Genomic DNA, 20037 nt, shown 5'->3' with positions numbered 1-20037 from the left:
ATCGCCATTCTGTCATGTAGTGAAACATCTTGTAGTAACATCGGTAGAACATTACTTAGGAAATCACCATACATTGCACAATTTAGATTGCCATCGATAAAATGGGGGCCAATTAACCTTCCTCCCATAATGCCGCACCATACATTAACCCGCCAAGGTCGCTGATGTTCCACTTGTCGCGTCCATCGTGAATTTTCCGTTGCACAATAGTGCAAATTATGCCGGTTTATGTTACCGCTGTTGGTGAATGACGCTTCGTCGCTAAATAGAAAGCGTGCAAAAAATCTGTCATCGTCTCGTAATTTGTCTTGTGCCCAGTTGCAGAAATGTACACGACGTTCAAAGTGTTCGCCATGCAATTCTTGGTGCATAGAAATATGGTACGGGTACAATCGATGTTGATGTAGCATTCTCAACACCGGCGTTTTTTAGATTCCCGATTCTCGCGCTATTTGTCTGCTACTGATGTGCTGGTAGCCGCGACAGCAGCTAAAACACCTAATTGAGCATCATCATTTGTTGCAGATCGTGGCCGACGTTTCACATGTGGCTGAACACTTCCTGTTTCCTTAAATATCGTAACTATCCGGCGAACGGTCCGGACACTTGGATGATGTCGTCCAGGATACCGAGCATACATAGCACACGCCCGTTGGGCATTTTGATCGCAATAGCCATACATCAACACGATATCGATCTTTTCCGCAGTTGGCAAACGGTCCATTTTAACACGGGTAATGTATCACGAAGAAAATACTGTCCGCACTGGCGGAATGTTACGTGATACCACGTACTTACACGTTTGTGACTATTACAGCGTCATCTTCCACGAAGCGAAAAAAGTGGTGCAACTAAAACATTCACATTTCTTTACGTTCTACACGAATATGTAATAAAAATGGGGGTTCCTATTTAAAAAAACGCAGTTCATATCCGTTTGACCTATGGCAGCGCCATCTAGCGGGCCAACCATAGCGCCTTCTGGTTTCCCCCTTCAAGCTAGACGAGTTTCGTTCTTTGTAGTTTTTTCGTTTGATGCTTATTTCGTGAGGTATTTGGCCCGGTCACTATCAATGGACCACCCTGTATACCTCGTGTACGCGATACTACGCGATCTGTATATGGGCATATTGCTATCCCATGACTTTTGTCACCGCAGTGTGTGTTGCCAGACATCTGGCAGCGCAATCTCACAAAGGACACTTGCGGCGCAGAATCTTAAGCTCAGAGCTGCAGCTAAAACCGTTTCGGGGCTAATACGCAAGGCGGTGCACGCAGCCGGCGTTACATAATGTAACGAGCGGAGCCGAGCAGGAGGCGCGAGGCTGCATCAAGGCCGGCAGCCGTGGCTGTTTACCGGCCGCTGTTTGCCTGCCACAGATAAGCCAGCCAGACCGCGACCCTTGCCTGCGACATGTGACCTGTCCCACATACAGGGGGAGGGAGCGAGCCTGCTGCCTGTCACAGCACACCGAGGCGATTCCCCGAGTTCAGTTCAGTTCCCGCCCGCCACCGTAAACGCGCCTGTCCACCAGCAAGAGCCTTCTGCAATTACACTACTGGCCATTAAAATTGCAACACCAAAAAGAAATGCGGATGGTGAATGGGCATTCATTGGACAAATAAATTACACTAGAACTGACATGTAATTACATTTTCACGCGATTTGGTTGCATAGATCCTGAGAAATCAGAACCCAGAACAACCACCTCTGGCCATAATAACGGCCTTGATACGCCTGGGCATTGAGTCATACAGAACTTGCATGGAGTGTACAGGTACAACTGCCCATGCAGCTTCAACACGATACCACAGTTCATCAAGAGTAGGGACTGGCGTATTGTGACGAGCCAGTTGCTCGACCACCATTGACCAGACGTTTTCAATTGATGAGAGATCTGGAGAATGTCATGGCTAGGGCAGCAGTCGAACATTTCCTGTATCCAGAAATACCCGCACAGGATCTGCAACGTGCGGTCGTGCATTATCCAGCTGAAATGTAGGGTTTCCCAGGGATAGAATGGAGGGTAGAGCCACGAGTCGTAACACGTCTGAAATGTAACGTACATTGTTCAAAGTGCCGTCAATGCGAACAAGAGGTGACCGAGACGTGTAACCAATGATGAATTTTACATGACGGCCAATAAGAAAAAGTTAAGATCTTCTACCACGTGCCTAGTACCAATCCCAAGTGCCTGTTTCGAGCCTGTTCTTTATTTTTATTGCTGTTGTTATTGTTGTTGTGGTCTTCAATCTTGAGACTGGTTTGATGCAGCTCTCCATGCTACTCTGTCCTGTGCAAGCTTCTTCATCTCCCAGTACCTACTGCAACCTACATCCTTCTGAATCTGCTTAGTGTATTCATCTCTTGGTCTTCCTCTACGATTTTTACCCTCCACGCTGCTCTCCAATGCTAAATTTGTGATCCCTTGATGCTTCAAAATATGTCCTATCAACCGATCCCTTCTTCTAGTCAAGTTGTGCCACAAACTTCTCTTCTCCCCAATCCTATTCAATACCTCCTCATTAGTTACGTGATATATCCACCTTATCTTCAGCACTCTTCTGCAGCACCACATTTCGAAAGCTTCTATACTCTTCTTGTCCAAACTAGTTATCGTCCATGTTTCACATCCATACATGGCTACACTCCATACAAATGCTTTCAGAAACGACTTCCTGATACATAAATCTATACTCGATGTTAACAAATTTCTCTTCTCCAGAAACGCTTTCCTTGCCATTGCCAGTCTACATTTTATATCCTCTCTACTTCAACCATCATCAGTTATTTTGCTCCCCAAATAGCAAAACTCCTTTACTACTTTAAGTGTCTCATTTCCTATCTAATTCCCTCAGCATAACACGACTTAATTTTACCACATTCCATAATCTTCGTTTTGCTTTTGTTGACGTTCATCTTATATTTTCCTTTCAAGACACTCTCCATTCCATTCAACTGCTCTTCCAAGTCCTTTGCTGTCTTTGACAGAAATACAATGTCATCGGCGAACCTCAAAGTTTTTGTTTCTTCTCCATGAATTTTAATACCTACTCCGAATTTTTCTTTTGTTTCCTTTACTGCTTGCTCAATATACAGATTGAATAACATCGGGGTGAGGCTACAACCCTGTCTCACTCCTTTCCCAACCACTGCTTCCCTTTCATGCCCCTCGACTCTTATGACTGCCATCTGGTTTCTGTACAAATTGTAAATAGCCTTTCGCTCCCTGTATTTTACCCCTGCCACCTTCAGAATTTGAAAGAGAGTATTCCAGTCAACATTGTCAAAAGTTTTCTCCAAGTCTACAAATGCTAGAAACGTAGGTTTGCCTTTCCTTAATCTTTCTTCTAAGATAAGTCGTAAGTTCAGTATTGCCTCACATGTGTTCCAACATTTCTGCGGAATCCAAACTGATCCTCCCCGAGGTCCGCATCTACCAGCTTTTCCATTCGTCTGTAAAGAATTCGCGTTACTATTTTGCAGCTGTGACTTATTAAACTGATAGTTCCGTGATTTTCACACCTGTCAGCACCTGCTTTCTTTGGGATTGGAATTATTATATTCTTCTTGAAGTTTGAGGGTATTTCGCCTGTCTCGTACATCTTGCTCACCAGCTGGTAGAGTTTCGTCATGAATGGCTCTCCCAAGGCCGTCAGTAGTTCTAATGGAATGTTGTCCACTCCCGGGGCCTTGTTTCGACTCAGGTCTTTCACTGCTCTGTCAAACTCTTCACGCAGTATTTTATCTCCCATTTCGTCTTCATCTACATCCTCTTCCATTTCCATAATATTGTCCTGAAGTACATCGCCCTTGTATAAACCCTCTATCTACTCCTTCCACCTTTCTGTCTTCCCTTCTTTGCTTAGAACTGGGTTGCCATCTGAGCTCTTGATATTCATACATGTGGTTCTCTTATCTCCAAAGGTCTCTTTAATTTTCCTGTAGGCAGTATCCATCTTACCCCTAGTAACATAAGCTTCTACATCCTTACATTTGTCCTCTAGCCATCCCTGCTTAGCCATTTTGCTCTTCCTGTCGATCTCATTTTTGAGACGTTTGTATTCCTTTTTGCCTGCTTCATTTACTGCATTTTTTTATTTTCTCCTTTCATCAATTAAATTCAATATTTCTTCTGTTACCCAAGGATTTCTAGCAGCCCTCGTCTTTTTACCTATTTCATCCTCTGCTGCCTTCACTACTTCATCCCTCAGAGCTACCCATTCTTCTTCTACTGTGTTTCTTTCCCCAATTCCTGTCAATTGTTCCCTTATGCTCTCCTTGAAACTCTGTACAACCTCTGGTTCCTTCAGCTTATCCAGATCCCATGTCCTTAAATTCCCACCTTTTTGCAGTTTTTATCATTACAGTTTAATTCATGGTAGGAAGCACATTATTTACGAGTATATTCAGTAATTAAGAAGGAGCAAAGTACGTCCGTAACTGTTTATTTGGCAAGTATTTAATCCCTAACCGCTTGTAATATAACCATGATAAAGAGCTCATTTCAGTGAGTATCGTTCTTTTCGTAGCGTGATATCGATAAGCTCAATTTATCATTTTCGTATTCACAAGTTCAAACAAGTCATAATAGACACATTTTTGAAGTAAAGTTTGTATGATAACGATTGCGTATGAACGTGTCGCATCCAAAACTTCTTCCAATTACAATGTAAATTTAAAATGTCAGAAAATAATGATTTCATTTTTTAAATTAATTCTAATCGTATAAATCCAAGTTCTTGTAATAAGTATGTAATAAGGGAGCCTTAAAACAAAAATTATTATTATTTGTCAATTCACAAAATTCGCATTTTGCTATCTCTTCCTATATAAGTCGTATCTTTGATTTGTTTTCTATAGAGAATTTATGGAGAGAGCGGTTGTATCGCAAATACGGCAAGCGCTGTGTAAAGTTGTGCCTGATCAAGCAGATCACAAGGATATGGTAAAGTGCAGTTATACAATTTCTAATGTCAGTTGACGAAGAATGAGAATAAATTAAAGTATTATTCAATATCAGATGTTGAAATTAATTCAGAATTTCCTAGTGCCACATTTTGTATGCAAAATCCAAATAATCCAGACACCTAACGGAATAACTACAGTCAACAACCGTCGAGAGTGTCGATTCAAAAAAATAAGTAAAATTTATGTTTCGATTGCAGCTCTTGAATAATTATAAATGCATTGCAACAAACTCCTTAGTTTGGAGTAAACTGCGATTACAGTCAAATCTGTATAAGTTCTGTAGTAGAGAACAATGAGAGCAGGACCATTTCAAGAACCATTACACTCTGGTTAGTGCCATTTCGGAAATTTCCCCACGTAAGATCACTAAAGTTTAGATGAAATATTTTGTAGGACAATTGCTGCTCCTTATCATTCTCGCGCAATTGCTAAACTTATCACTTGAGCCACTGCTTTAATATTGAACGATACTTCCTTAACAACATCCTGTTTCCATCTTCTGTGTTATCTATTAAAATTATTCCCCTCATCACATTTACACTTGTTACCTGTCGTCTACATTAGTTTTACTAATGTTCAACGTAATACTGTTCCTAAAATTCTTGCCTAGCTCCACTAGAGTTCTGATCCAACTGACCCTTGAAAACTGCACGCGTCCCGATCGCATGTCAGCATGACAATGCTTAACATATGTCCGTCTCACAAAGAACTTGGGCCTCATAAATATGGCACGCTTACGATTTGTATCGTGTGGATAATTGTAGTGAATCTCTGCACAGTGAAGTGTTGGATTCGCGTTGTTATGGATCAAGGTAAGGGAGAAGAGGCAACCCAGTACCGTCAAATAGCCTATTCCTGTCGAATAACACAAAGGGCACCACAGAGATTAACGTCCCCATCCGACAGACTGATCAGCATCAACCATGGCACATGTCCTAATTCCATGAGACGCTACCAAGAAGTTTGGAAAATCCAGGACATTGGCTCCAAGTCTAGTGTTGATTTAACCTAATCACCATCTTTAAGTTAACGCTAGGAAATCTGTATTAACCTTTTTCAAAGCCCGCCCGGTTAGCCGTGCGGTCTAACGCACGGCTTTCCGGATTGGGAAGGAGCGCCTGGTCCCGGGCACGAATCCCCCCGGCGGACTTGTGTCGAGGTTCGGTGAGCCAGCCAGTCTGTGGATGGTTTTTAGACGGTTTTCCATGTGCCTCGGCGAATGCTACGCTATGTCGGCGATTGCTGCGCAAAAAAGTTCTCCACGTACGCGTACACCACCATTACTCTACCACGCAAACATAGGGGTTACACTCGTCTGGTGTGAGCCGTTCCCTGGGGAGTCCACCGGGCGCTGAACGGCACAATAACCCAGAAAGAGTGGTTCGGTTGCGGAGGCGGAGGGGTGAAGTGGACTGCGGTAGTCGTCGTGGGGTTGTGGACCACTGCGGCTGCGGCGGGGACGGAGCCTCTACGTGGTTTCTAGGCCCCTGGCTAACATACAATACATACAATACAACCCTTTCAAAGGAGGGATAGTTTTTCGGTTTACAATTCGCTGCCAGACTGTCCAGTACTGTACCAGCAACAACACGCACGTATAAATTTAATAATATAAGACTTTTTGCTGAAAATTCAGTCTTTTTTATGGTGTGTGTGAAGCTGTGTTGCAGTGTGTTTTTTGTTTGAGAAACATAGTTTTATGCTCCCCCTCCGGAGTAAATTTGCAATTTTTTTGAGATTGAAGCTGGATGCCGGCATACTTCGGATTACATTGTACAGGGTTTGTGGACATATGACTGAGTACAAATGGTACTTACGTATAATTAAGAAAAGTTACAGCATTATTGATAGAAACAACAGCCTGTTTCTCATTTTATAATAGGACAAAGTCAACTATCAATTAACATGTGATATGCAGAAAAATGAATTGTAATTGAAAGTTAACCTAGAAACCATATGAACCTGAATTAGTCTGGTTTGGTACTACTCGTAGAATGAGATATAAGTAAGTTTATAGAACTAGTGACGAGTCAGTTTTTATGCGGGTATTACGAATTAATCATGTTATTAGAAAATAGCAATCGTCTGTTATACTGATTCATGATTAGTGACAGCCACTTCTGTAAAGAAATTTCCAGCATTTTAACAGTACTGTACAAAGACAGAGTTCATGGGTCAAAATGTGAACCGACGTTCATATCCCGCAAAAGAAATAAACTGGCCATTAACCGCGTAATGCAATGCAGAAACGTCGAGCCTGAGTTCGCGCTGCAGACATTTTTATTTCGCCAGAGGTGACCTCCAGTCTACCTTGCGGTTTCGTCGTTGGCTGTCGCAACTTACTTCTCACCAGCGCAGGTGACTCGTCAGTAAAACGCCTCGTGAAGAACCCAAAAAAACCTAGATATCGGATCTATATTAATTTTACACTTCTTCATTCGATGTGCAGTTTTTCCAACTTGTTCGACATAATGCTTCACTTTTTATACGTGGTGCTCTTTCAGTCTTTGGATATTTCCTTCTTTTAGCATCCTCAGCTGTGCATATTGCCCGTCCATTTAGCCACACATTGCTCCCTACATTGCAGAATGAGCCAAAGCGCAATGACCATATACTGAACAGCATGTTGGATCGGAGTACAGCAGCGATTCTGCATGGCATGAATTCGACAAGTCCTTGATAGGTTTCCGGAGGTATGTACCAGCAGATGGCTACGCAGTCACTTAGTTCCCGCAAATTACGGGCCGATGGTTCGTGGCAGGGTAGATGGCTCCTGATAGTATCCCAAGTGTCATCCCTCAGTGTCATATCAGGGGAATTTGGTGGTCACTTCATCGAAGTGAGACCACTGTCATGCTCCTCAAACCATTGCAGCACGATTCTGGCCTTGTAACACGAACAGTTATCGTCCAGGGAGATGCCATCGCCGTCGGGGAAGACTTCAAGCATGAAGGGAGACAGGTAATACTTTTTAATGTTGACGCAGTCCACAGCAGTGAAGGTGCCTCCGATTACTGACACTGATCCGTTGGAAGCCCAACTGCATGTCTGACAAACCACAATGCTGCTCCCAACAGCTCATGTTCGTGGCGCGTCTCATGTGTGGAGTGGCCGTTTCCTGGGTAGCTGTGTATCCAGACACGTCCATCGATATGGTGTAACAAGAAACGTGATTCAACCGAACAGGTGACACATTTCCGTTGATCTACGTTAGATTCCCGATGATTTTGTGCCCAATGCAATCGTGGTTGACGGTATCGTTGGGTCAAATGGGAAGTCTTATGAGTCGTCTGTTGCAGGGCCCCGTGTTCAGCGGTGTTCTCTGAACTGTGTACTCCGAAACACTTGCGCCTGCACGATTTGTTGTAGTCTTCAGCTGAAGAATTGGTTAGATGGCGTTTACCTCGTTAGTCTCCTCTGTGCAAGTGTAAATAATTTGTTTGAAGTACAGGGGACGCATCGATATAAATAGTGTGCTAGAGATACATACAACGTGTCAAACAAAGAACACAAAAAATACAATCTGAATTTGTTGTTGTTGTTGTTGTCTTCAGTCCTGAGACTGGTTTGATGCAGCTCTCCATGCTACTCTATCCTGTGCAAGCCTTCTTCATCTCCCAGTACCTACTGCAACCTACATCCTTCTGAATCTCCTTAGTGTATTCATCTCTTGGTCTCCCTCTACGATTTTTACCCACCACGCTGCCCTCCAGTGCTAAATTTGTGATCCCTTGATGCCTCAGAACATGTCCTACTAACCGATCCCTTCTTCTAGACAAGTTGTGCCACAAACTTCTCTTCTCCCCAATCCTATTCAATACCTCCTCATTAGTTACGTGATCTATCCACCTTATCTTCAGCATTCTTCTGTAGCACCACATTTCGAAAGCTTCTATTCTCTTCTTGTCCAAACTAGTTATCGTCTATGTTTCACTTCCATACATTGCTACACTCCAAACAAATACTTTCAGAAACAACTTCCTGATACATAAATCTATATTCGATGTTAACAAATTTCTCTTCTTCAGAAACGCTTTCCTGGCCATTGCCAGTCTACATTTTATATCCTCTCTACTTCGACCATCATTAGTTATTTTACTTCCTAAATAGCAAAACTCCTTTACTACTTTATGTGTCTCATTTCCTAATCTAATTCCCTCAGCATCACCCGATTTAATTTGACTACATTCCATTATCCTCGTTTTGCTTTTGTTGATGTTCATCTTATATCCTCCTTTCAAGACACTGTCCATTCCGTTCAACTGCTCATCCAAGTCCTTTGCCGTCTGTGACAGAATTACAATGTCATCGGCGAACCTCAAAGTTTTTATTTCTTCTCCATGAATTTTAATACCTACTCCAAATTTTTCTTTTGTTTCCTTTACTGCTTGCTCAATATACAGATTGAATAACATCGGGGAGAGGCTACAACCCTGTCTCACTCCTTTCCCAACCACTGCTTCCCTTTCATGCCCCTCGACTCTAATAACTGCCATCTGGTTTCTGTACAAATTGTAAATAGCCTTTCGATCCCTGTATTTTACCCCTGCCACTTTCAGAATTTGAAAGAGAGTATTCCAGTCAACATTGTCAAACACATTCTCTAAGTCTACAAATGCTAGAAACGTAGGTTTGCCTTTTCTTAATCTTTCTTGTAAGATAAGTCGTAAGGTCAGTATTGCCTCACGTGTTGCAACATTTCTACGGAATCCAAACTGATCCTCCCCGAGGTCCGCATCTACCAGTTTTTCCATTCGTCTGTAAAGAATTCAATTTACAAATATCATTTCACATTTGAGTTACGATGACGTCGAACGAATCGTCGCTAATTTGAATGACTGGTGGCCAATGCTGAATAGAAGCATACAAATCTGTTCTTTGGATATACAGCAGGTTTGCCAGTGAAGTCGATAAGGAGCTGGCTGCGTGGTCTGGGTCTACGACTAAAATAATTAGAAGCCGTTGGTAAAAAAATAAAATGTTGTACTTAACTGGTGGTACAGGAGTCTTCATAGTGAGGAGGAATATAATTACAAACAGAGAGCTGTAGAGGCATCACATAGGCCATACTTTAATTAAGCGCCTTCTTAGGCTATACTACTTTCCTACTTGACGTCCCGAACAAGAGTGGCCGAGCGTACGTTTGAGACTTGTTGCAAGCCGCGGAGCGGCGCTAATCTCGACTCGAGCGATACTAGTACGGACCGCGGTCGATAAATGCAACGCGTAATAAGTGTCGTATCGAACGTTGATACCACAATTTGTTTGCACTAGAACGGCAAGTAAATTTAACTTCAGTTCCATATCGTGAGAGTTATTCATTTTTAATACACACTCGTGGCCATTAAAATTGCTATACCACAAAGGTGACGTGCTACAGACGCGAAATTTAAACCATCAGGAAGAAGATGCTGTGATCTGCAAATTCTGCAGATCTCTCACAAATTGAAAACGTCTGGTCAATGGTGGGCGAGCAACTGGCTCCTCACAATACTCCAGTCACTACTCTTGATGAACCGTGGTATCGTGTTGAAACTGCATGGGCAGCTGTACATGTACACGCCATCCAGGCTCTGTTGGACTCAATGCCCAGGCGTACGACGGCCGTTATTACGGCCAGAGGTGGTTGTTCTGGGTACTGATTTCTCAAGATCTATGCACCCAAACTGCGTGAAATTTAATCACATGTCAGTTCTAGTATAATATATTTGTCCAATGAATACGCGTTTATCGTCCGCATTTCTTCTTGGTGAAGCAATTTTAATTGCCAGTAATGTAAATATTTGACCAGCTGCTGTCCCATGTCCGCAGTGGATCAACAAAGATTCTGCCGCCCATTCTGTTAAGCGTAGGCGACCAACACGGTACTCGTCAGTGCGAAGCATCTCCCCTTGCAACGGGTGTCTCCCTACTGAGCCAGCGTCTCGAGGTGTCAGACGGCGGGCCTTGCCAGCGCGCATCTGCGGTACGCGGGGACCGCCGAGGCATCTCTCAGGCATGTGGCGGCCGCGCGCTGGCGTTCCGGGGAGGCCCGCAGGAACGCGGTCACAGGGCTCGTTTCCCGACAGCGACGGATTCCCGCCGTTACTTTAAATAATTCAGCTGGCCGCCGGTCGCGCCCGCGTCGGCGGATCGCGGCCTGCCCGCTGGTCGATAGCGTAATCTGCCGCTAACAGCATTACACTCGTCGCCGAAGCGCTCCGCCTCCGTCTTGCCCCGCCGCGGAAAACTTAGGCTGCCAGTCGCTCCAACCCAAAAGTAGTAGGCAGCGGCACTGTTCATCTTGTGCGCAATTTGCGTTAAATTTCACTACCGCTACTCAACGGTTACACTAACGAGGACACAGCACAACATCAGAGTTTTGTAATTTTTCATATTTGTGGAGCTTGAAGTTCGGAACTCAAATATCTGTCACACATAACAGATCACCCGACCACTCAAAAATTCTCGAGGAAATCAACTTTTAAGTTTTACGACCATTTTTAATATGCTAATGTAACGTTTCTTCTTCTTGAAACAGAGCATTGCTGTGGGGTTAAATGCTCGTCTCCCACTTAGGGATTTATTTCTGGCCGATACAAGGTGCATACTCTACTAACATTTTGGTGAAGCGTAAAAAACATGAAGATTAAATACATTTGCATTTGCGAATATGGACAACCAACGGATGTAGAACGGAACGATGACAATGAAAATTTGTGCCGGGCCGAGACTCGAACCCGGATTGCCCGCTTATCGCGAGCGGTTGCCTTACCAGATGGCTATCCGTGCACGACTCGCGGCCACCCCCAAACTTCGATATGTCGTCAACCACGCGTCTAAAACCTGTACTCGTTCATCAATTATGTGTATTCCCATACAAGTGAGACATTTTACTGGAAAACGGCTTGCTCGGTGTCGGCGGATAAATACATCTACACTCAGGCTCATAAAAATTAAGGATAATTGCAGAATGTGGTGCCACACAACGTGGCACTACACAAAACAGGCGCTAATAGCATAGGCACATAGGGAACAAACACGACACAGATCTTTAATTCCACAGTATTGGTGATAAGTTCAGAAAACCGTCCCCAAACACATGTGCTACAAAACGCCACCGTATCCTGCGCATGTACTACGACATCAATATGGGATATGATCACCATGCACACGTACACAGGGTGCACAACGGGTTGGCATACTCTGGATCATGTGGTCGAGCAGCTACTGGGGTACAGCCTCCCCTTCTTGCACCAGTGCCTGTCGGAGCTCCTGAAGTGTCCTAGCGATACGTCGGCCGAGAGCATCAAAGACGTGCTCAATGGGGTTTAGGTCTGGACAACAGGCAGGCCACACCATTCGACTGATATCTTCTGTTTCAAGGTATTCCTCTATGATGGCAGCTTCGTGGGGCAGTGCGTTATCATCCATCAGGAGGAAGTTGAGACCCACTGCACCCCTGAAAAGGCGGACATACGGATGCAAAATGAAGTTCCGATACACCTAACCTGTTACAGTTCCTCTGCCAATGACATGCAGGGGTGTACGTGCACCAATCATAAGCCCATCACACACCATCAAACCACGACCTCCATACAGGTCCCTTTCAAGGACATTAAAGGGTTGATATCTGGTTTCTGGTTCACGCCAGATGAAAACCAGGCGAAAATCTGTTCAGACTATACCTGGACTCGTCCGTGAACATATGCTGGGACCTCTGTTCGAATGACCATGTACTGTGGCCAGGGGTCAGTGGAATGCACCTTGCAGGTTTCCGGGCGAATAAACCATGTATGTTCAGTCGTCTGTAGACTGTGTGTCTGGAGACAACTGTTCTAGTGGCTGCGGTAATTTCCCGAGCAAGGCTACCTGCAGTACTCCGTGGCCGCCTGCGGGCACTGATGGTGAGATATCGGTCTTCTTGTGGTGTTACACACTGTGGACGTCCCGCACTGTAGCGCCTGGACACGTTTCCTGCCTCTGGAATCGTTGCCATAATCTTGAGGTAACACTTTGTGGCACACGGAGGGCCCATGCTACGACCTGCTGTGTTTGACCAGCCTCCAGTCGCCCTAGTATTCTACCTCTCATAACGTCATCAATATGTGTTCTTTGCGTCATTTTCAACACACAGTCACCATTAGCACGTCTGAAAACGTCTGCACACTTACTCGCTGCACCGTACTCTGTCATGCACCAACACACCTCTGCGTATGTGCACTGCTGCCAGAGCCACCGTGCGACGATCGCAGGTCAAATGCACCACATGGTCATACCCCGAGGTGATTTAAACCCGCAAACCGCCCACCAGAACGTTGTTTCGCCTTGTATCAGCATTATCATTAATTTATGAGCATGAGTGTACATCTACGTAGATACTTCGCAAGGCGCTATAAGGTACGTGGTGGAGGATACCCTTTACCATTACTTGTCATTTCCCTTCCTGTTCCACTCGTAAACAGAGCGAGGGAAAAACGATGGTCTGTACGCCTCCTTATGAACCCTAATTTCTCGTATCTTATCTTCGTGGTACTTACCCGCAGTGTATCTTGGCGGGAGCAGAATCTTTCGGCAGTTAGCTCCAAATGGCGCTTCTCTAAATTTTCTTAATAATGTTTGCCGAAAAGAACGGCTGCTTCCTTCCAGGGATTGGCATTTGAATTCCCGAAGCATCTCCGTGATACTTGTGTTTTGGTTCCCCCTACCGTTAACAAAATTAGCAGCCCTTCAATAAGACCTGGTACGGTTCCCAAACACTCGAGCACTACTCAAGAATAGGTCGCCTCAGCGCCCTCTATACGTTCTCCTTGCCTTCCTAACCACAGTTTTCACTTGCTCGTTCCACCTCCTACCGCTTTGCAACGTTACGTCCAGATATTTAAATGATCTGATTGTGTCAAGCTGGACACTAGTAATGCTGCGTCCGAACGTTAGGGGTTTATAATTCCTATTGATCTGCATTAACTTACATTTTTCGGCATTTAGAACTAGCTGCCATTCATCACACCAGCTGCAAATTTTGTTTAAGTCCACTTGTATCTTCCTACAGTCACTCAACTTGACGTACGTCACGGCACCATCAGCAAACAACCGCAGACAGCTGCCCACCCTGTCCGCCAAATCATTTATGTATATAGAGAACAACAGGGGTCCTGTCACACTTCCGTGGGGCACTCCTGGCGATGCCCTTGTCTCTGATGAAAACTAGCCGTCGAGGGCAACATAATGAGTTCTATTATTTAAGGAGTCTTCGAGGATGGAAATCGAATTTGGGTCACTAAGTGATAGATGAGCATTTCACGACAGATCCACGTGGCCTATCGGAAAACCGCCCTTCAAGTAGAGTACTGACGAAGCTCGGAAAACTTCAAAGTCGGTTTTTTGAGAGTTCCATTGAACAGCTCTGGCTCATATTTTAATTGTGACCAATTGCTGTGCTGTGTCACTATCAGCGCATGTAACGCAGCGTTCATGAAAAAAAAAAATCTCAATACACAGACGAACGCGCGGTTAGAAAGATAGATTGCACCCGTGTGCAGTTCATTTGAACGTGCTTTCCCGTCATTACAAGACAAGTTATTTTTCTTGTTTGAGTGTTGCGAATCGTCATACGCGTTTGGACATGGGTTTATCACTTCGAAAAGAAGGAAGGGAGACTGGATTTAACGTCCCCGTCGACATCGAGATCATTAGAGACTGAGCACAACCTCGGAAGGGGAAGGAAATTGGCTGTGCCCTTTCAAAGGAACAATCCCGGCATTTGCCTGGAGCGATTTAGGGGAAACACAGAAAACCTAAATCTGGATGCCCGGACGCGGTTTTGAGCCATTTTCCTCCCGAATTCATGACTGAACCGGAAACAAAACAGCAATCCATGGAGTGGCGTCACAACACGTTTCCTCCGGAGAAAATGTTCAAAGCCGCATCCTCGGTTTGTAAAGTAATAACAACGGGGACTTTGAAGAAGTTATTCTGTTCGATGTTCTCCACCACGACGTAACTATCAATCTGAAGTGCATTGTGTTACCCCCAGGGAGTTGAAGAAACGATTTCAGCGTCTTCATTGCCACAAAGATGAAAACTAACTTCTCCTTCTCCACGACAATGCAGAGTCTCACACAAGTCTGCGCACCCGAGAGGAACCCAGAAAACTTCAATGGACTGTTATTCCTCGTCCACACGGGCATACAGGCACCTCGGAGTAAGATGCTGTAAAGCCGTCGTATTGAACGGAGACTATGTTGAAAAAGAGTGGGGTGTACTGGTATCCTGAAAGAAAGGAGAACATTAATTCCTGCACGCGGCCCCTATTTACAGCTATGATCATAATTTTGAAATAGTCTATCTGTCTCGTTTTCATTTGATTGCCCCTTATACGTATATCTCACAAAAAGTTCACAGAGTAAAAATTAAAGACATTCACATGGGGACTTACCAACAGTCGTCTTCCCGCACCCCCCCACCCCCCCCCCCCCCCACCCCCACGCGGCCTGAACAGAAAAGGGGGCGAGTGAGAGTTGTACCGAAAGTACCCTCCGCCACTCACGACAATTTTGGTTGCGAAGTGTATGTTAACGCGCATTTTTTTTTTCCTTGTTGTTCTTGCGCGTTACTAACTGCGGAGGCAGTACAAACCTTCTACTGGCATGTGGTTATCTGCACTTTCTTAATAGCCTTTCGGGAAAAGACTTTCTTCCTCTTCTCTCCTAGGCTTCTAGTCTGTTCTCGTGTAGCATTCGCGTTACACCATCTCACCGATCGGACCGTAACAAATCAAGCAGCACGCTTCTAAATTGCTACGATGCCTTTACACTATCCGGCCCAGTGGGAATCACAAACACTCCAGCACTGGTGAGGAATGTATCGCGCAAACGTTTTGTATTCGGTCTCCTTTACAGGTGCGGCAGTTTCACCAACAATTTACAGAAGAATGGAGAAGACAGTTCAGGATCTATTAGCTGATGATCAGCTTAGCTTTAGGGAAAGTAAAGGTGCCAGGCTAATTCCCCCACCTCGGAATGACTTAACCAAAACAAATCTCGACTCGGTTCATGATAAACTCCTACATCTGTCCATTAAATTAAAAAAATAGAGAAATAATAATGAATTACAGCGCTTAATGCAAATTTGTTGTTTTGTTACTTACTACAAAGAAGTGTAGAAATTTGTTCTTGTGCATTTTTAGCGTTGCACCTATGCTGTTGACTCGTTCCTACCAGTTTTACAGTCGCTATCTATCATTTAGCTTACAGGGATGGTACAAGGGAAGAAGAATGTTATTTTTATATTGCAGTTTTCCTCAATAGATGACAGAATATACAGGGTGTTACAAAAAGGTACGGCCAAACTTGCAGAAAACATTCCTCACACACAAATAAAGAAAAGATGTTATGTGGACATGTGTCCGGAAACGCTTAATTTCCATGTTAGAGCTCATTTTAGTTTCGTCAGTATGTACTGTACTTCCTCGATTCACCGCCAGTTGACCCAATTGAAGGAAGGCAATGTTGACTTCGGTGCTTGCGTTGACATGCGACTCATTGCTCTACAGCATTGTTGGTGATGTCTTGATTGGGCCCCATGTTCTTCCACCTACGCTCAATGGAGCACGTTATCATGATTTCATGCGGGATACTCTCCCTGTGCTGCTAGAACATGTGCCTTTACAAGTACGACAAAACATGTGGTTCATGCACGATGGAGCTCCTGCACATTTCAGTCGAAGTGTTCGTACGCTTCTCAACAACAGATTCGGTGACCGATGGATTGGTAGAGGCGGGCCAATTCCGTGGCCTCCAAGCTCTCCTGACCTCAACCCTCTTGACTTTCATTTATAGGGGCATTTGAAAGCTCTTGTCTATGCAACCCCGGTACCAAATGTAGAGACTCTTCGTGCTCTTGTTGTGGACGGCTGTGAAACAATACGCCATTCTCCAAAGCTGCATCAGCGCAACAGGGATTCCATGCGACCGCGGGTGGATGCATGTATCCTCGTCAACGGAGGACGTTTTGAACATTTCCTGTAACAAAGTGTTTGAAGTCACGCTGCTACGTTCTGTTGCTGTGTGTTTCCATTCCATGACTAATGTGATTCGAAGAGAAGTAATAAAATGAGCTCTAACATGGAAAGTAAGCGTTTCTGGACACATGTTGATATAACGTATTTTCTTTCTTTGTGTGTGAGGAATGTTTCCTGAAAGTTTGGCCGTACCTTTTTGCAACACGCTTTATTTTTTTTCTGGTAATGGTTCAAAAATGGCTCAAATGGCTCTGAGCACTATGGGACTTAACATTTTAGGTAATCAGTCCCCTAGAACTTAGAACTACTTAAACCTAACTATCCTAAGGACATCACACACATCCATGTCCGAGGCAGGATTCGAACCTGCGACCGTAGCAGTCCCGCGGTTCCGAACTGTAACGTTTAGAGCAGCTCGGCCACCGCGGCCGGCTTCTAGTAATGCATCCAGTACTTGGAAAATACTGTCTGCCTTATTTCTGCGGATTAAGAATTGTATCTTACGTCTAGGAGCAAGCTCTCTGCCCAAGTGACTGTGCAAAATATTGTTCTTGTCGTTATTGCACTGGCGTTATTGCCCAGAACTGGAAAAGTTTTCGGAAAGTACTCACTTCCCTCTTAGGACGCAGAAAGTATTTGGAGGTATGATCGTTTCTTATCGTGTAGGGCGGTGTGACAACCGGATGCCCACACAAGACCCCGAGCGAGCTTATCGCTGGACCCAGGGAGAGTGTTTACGCGACCTATGAGCCCCATCTGCGTAATGCCTCTCGAGATGTAAATGACGACGCCGCTTCCGAGTAAGGATTACCATCACGTCCGTCGCACTAAGAGTCAAGGAGAGAAACTCTCAGCACAAAAATTCTACCTGTGAAGAAATCCAAAACAGAAACATCACTCACTTTGAAGGTTTTCACTAACCGCTGTTGTATTGTAGAAACGCTTGGCAAGGATGTGGCCATTGTACCTGATTGCTGGCGACGGTGGTCACGAGAACGCACGGTCACAAGACTTGGCTCGGGACGGCCGTGTGGCATACCGAAAGGGAAGGCCTTCGTGTTTGGCGTGTGGCTCTGGCGCATCGTACTGCATCTGCAGCAACAGTTGGCACCACAGTGACAGAACGAACTGTTATTTCACAGTGACAAAACGAACGGTTACTTCAAAAACAGCTCCGAGCAAGACACCCTGTGACGTGCATCCCACTCACAGCAAACAGCTTCCATTTGTGACTTCAGTGGTGTCAAGCGAGAGGTAATTGGAGGGCAGGGTGGAGGTCTCTTGTGTTTCTGATGAAAGCTGGTTCTGCCTCGGTGTAGTGATGGGCGTGTGTTGGTTAGGAGGGGGCCAGTTGAGGGCCTGCAACCAACCTGTCTGAGTGCTGGACATACTGGACCTGGAATATACATCTACATCCATACTCCACAAGCCACCTGACGGTGTGTGGCGGAGGGTACTTAGGGTACCTCTATCGGTTTTCCCTTCTATTCCAGTCTCGTATTGTTCGTGGAAAGAGAGAGATTGTCGGTATGCCTCTGTGCTGGCATACTCTCTGATTTTATCCTCCTGCTCTCTTCGCGAGATATACGTAGGAGGGAGCAATATACGGCTTGACTCCTCGGTGAAGTTATGTTCTCGAAACTTCAACAAAAGCCCGTACCGAGCTACTGAGCGTCTCTCTTGCAGAGTCTTCCACTGCAGTTTAACTATCATCTCCGTAACGCTTTCGCGATTACTAAATGATTCTGCAACGAAGCGCGCTGCTCTCCGTTGGATCATCTCTATCTCTTCTATCAACCCTATTTGCCTATTTGCCTGCTCTATCATCATATCCATCTCCAATTGAGCACATATGGGACGTCATCGGAGGACAACTCTATCGTCATGTTCAAACAGCATTAGCCGTCAGTGTAGTGACCAACGAAGAGCAACAGGCACGGAACTCCACGCCACAAACTGGCATCCGGCACCTGTACTTTACAATGCATGCACATGTAGATGATTGCATTTAATTTTCTGGTTGTTAAACTGTTTATTAATGCACCAGCATTTCACATTTGTAAAGGATTATATCACTCTTACATTAACCTGTGATCTTGTAATGCTAACCACTTACCTACGTTACCTTAGACAACTGTATTTCTGAAATTTGATTACTCTGCTTTAATTATTTTTTCATGCTGCAATTTTCTTCCATTATTATATTTGGATAGCTAAAACTGTACGCACATTTTCTGTTGAAAATTACGACTGACAATAAGAAAAGGAATTGATTGACTGCGGCTCAGTTTCTCATGCCTTTTGTAGCATTCGCACTTGTCTTTCTATTTATAAGCTTTTAAGATAATTTGGACCCAGATCGATACTTTCGTGGGGCACTGCCTTATGTCACCATAACCGGATTGTCCAGTTATTCCTTTTACGCACACTAAAAACATCACATTTGCAAGAGTAATGGAACGGGGGCATTAAGGTTAGTGACTAAAAGCATCGTGGTGCGGTCTCAATTCGAGTCACGTACTGATCATGAAATTTCTGAACCATAATAAATATATGTTATTCGCTAAAGGAGTAATTTATTTGTAGTTCCCAGAACCGTGTCGGTAGGTAGTAATCCCGCGCTCCCAGTTCCTTAACACGTACAGCCGGCGCTGCGAATTTCTTTTGTCGCTGTGGGGCGGCGCGAGTATCAGCGCCTTCCTTCATCTGGCGTAGCTGCTTTTCCTGTTTCTTGCTGTGGGTCGGCGGTCGTCTTCAAACTACCTATGTCACTTGTTTAATATATTGACCTTCTATTTTTAAAACTACACGAGATCACATACAACAATTTTACATGAAACTAATCATAAATTATGTGAAATCTCATTTCTTTAAAAAGCTCCCTCGCTGAAGCGTCATGCAAAGTATATTCAAAGCCCGTCGTTGCCCCTAAGTGATAGGCAATACATGACACGTTGTTGTATTATTGGTTGCACAATTGGTAGAGACGAGTGTGAACCACTGGCGTACACAACATCCCACGGGAACATCTAGCGTGAGCCGTCGCCGTTTCACGATGCTCCAT

At 44.6% G+C, this 20037-nt stretch overlaps 1 protein-coding gene across 1 annotated transcript in view; it reads left to right on the top strand.

The window, feature by feature from the left end:
* The window catches only part of LOC126336605 (globin-1), a 272338-nt gene that overhangs the window by 59868 nt on the left and 192433 nt on the right, over positions 1-20037 (top strand). The gene's annotated exons all lie outside the window — the stretch shown is intronic.

The sequence above is a fragment of the Schistocerca gregaria genome, chromosome 2 (assembly GCF_023897955.1).
Source record: "Schistocerca gregaria isolate iqSchGreg1 chromosome 2, iqSchGreg1.2, whole genome shotgun sequence".
Classification (NCBI taxonomy): Eukaryota; Metazoa; Arthropoda; class Insecta; order Orthoptera; family Acrididae; genus Schistocerca; species Schistocerca gregaria.
This window is presented reverse-complemented; position numbering and strand designations above follow the sequence as displayed.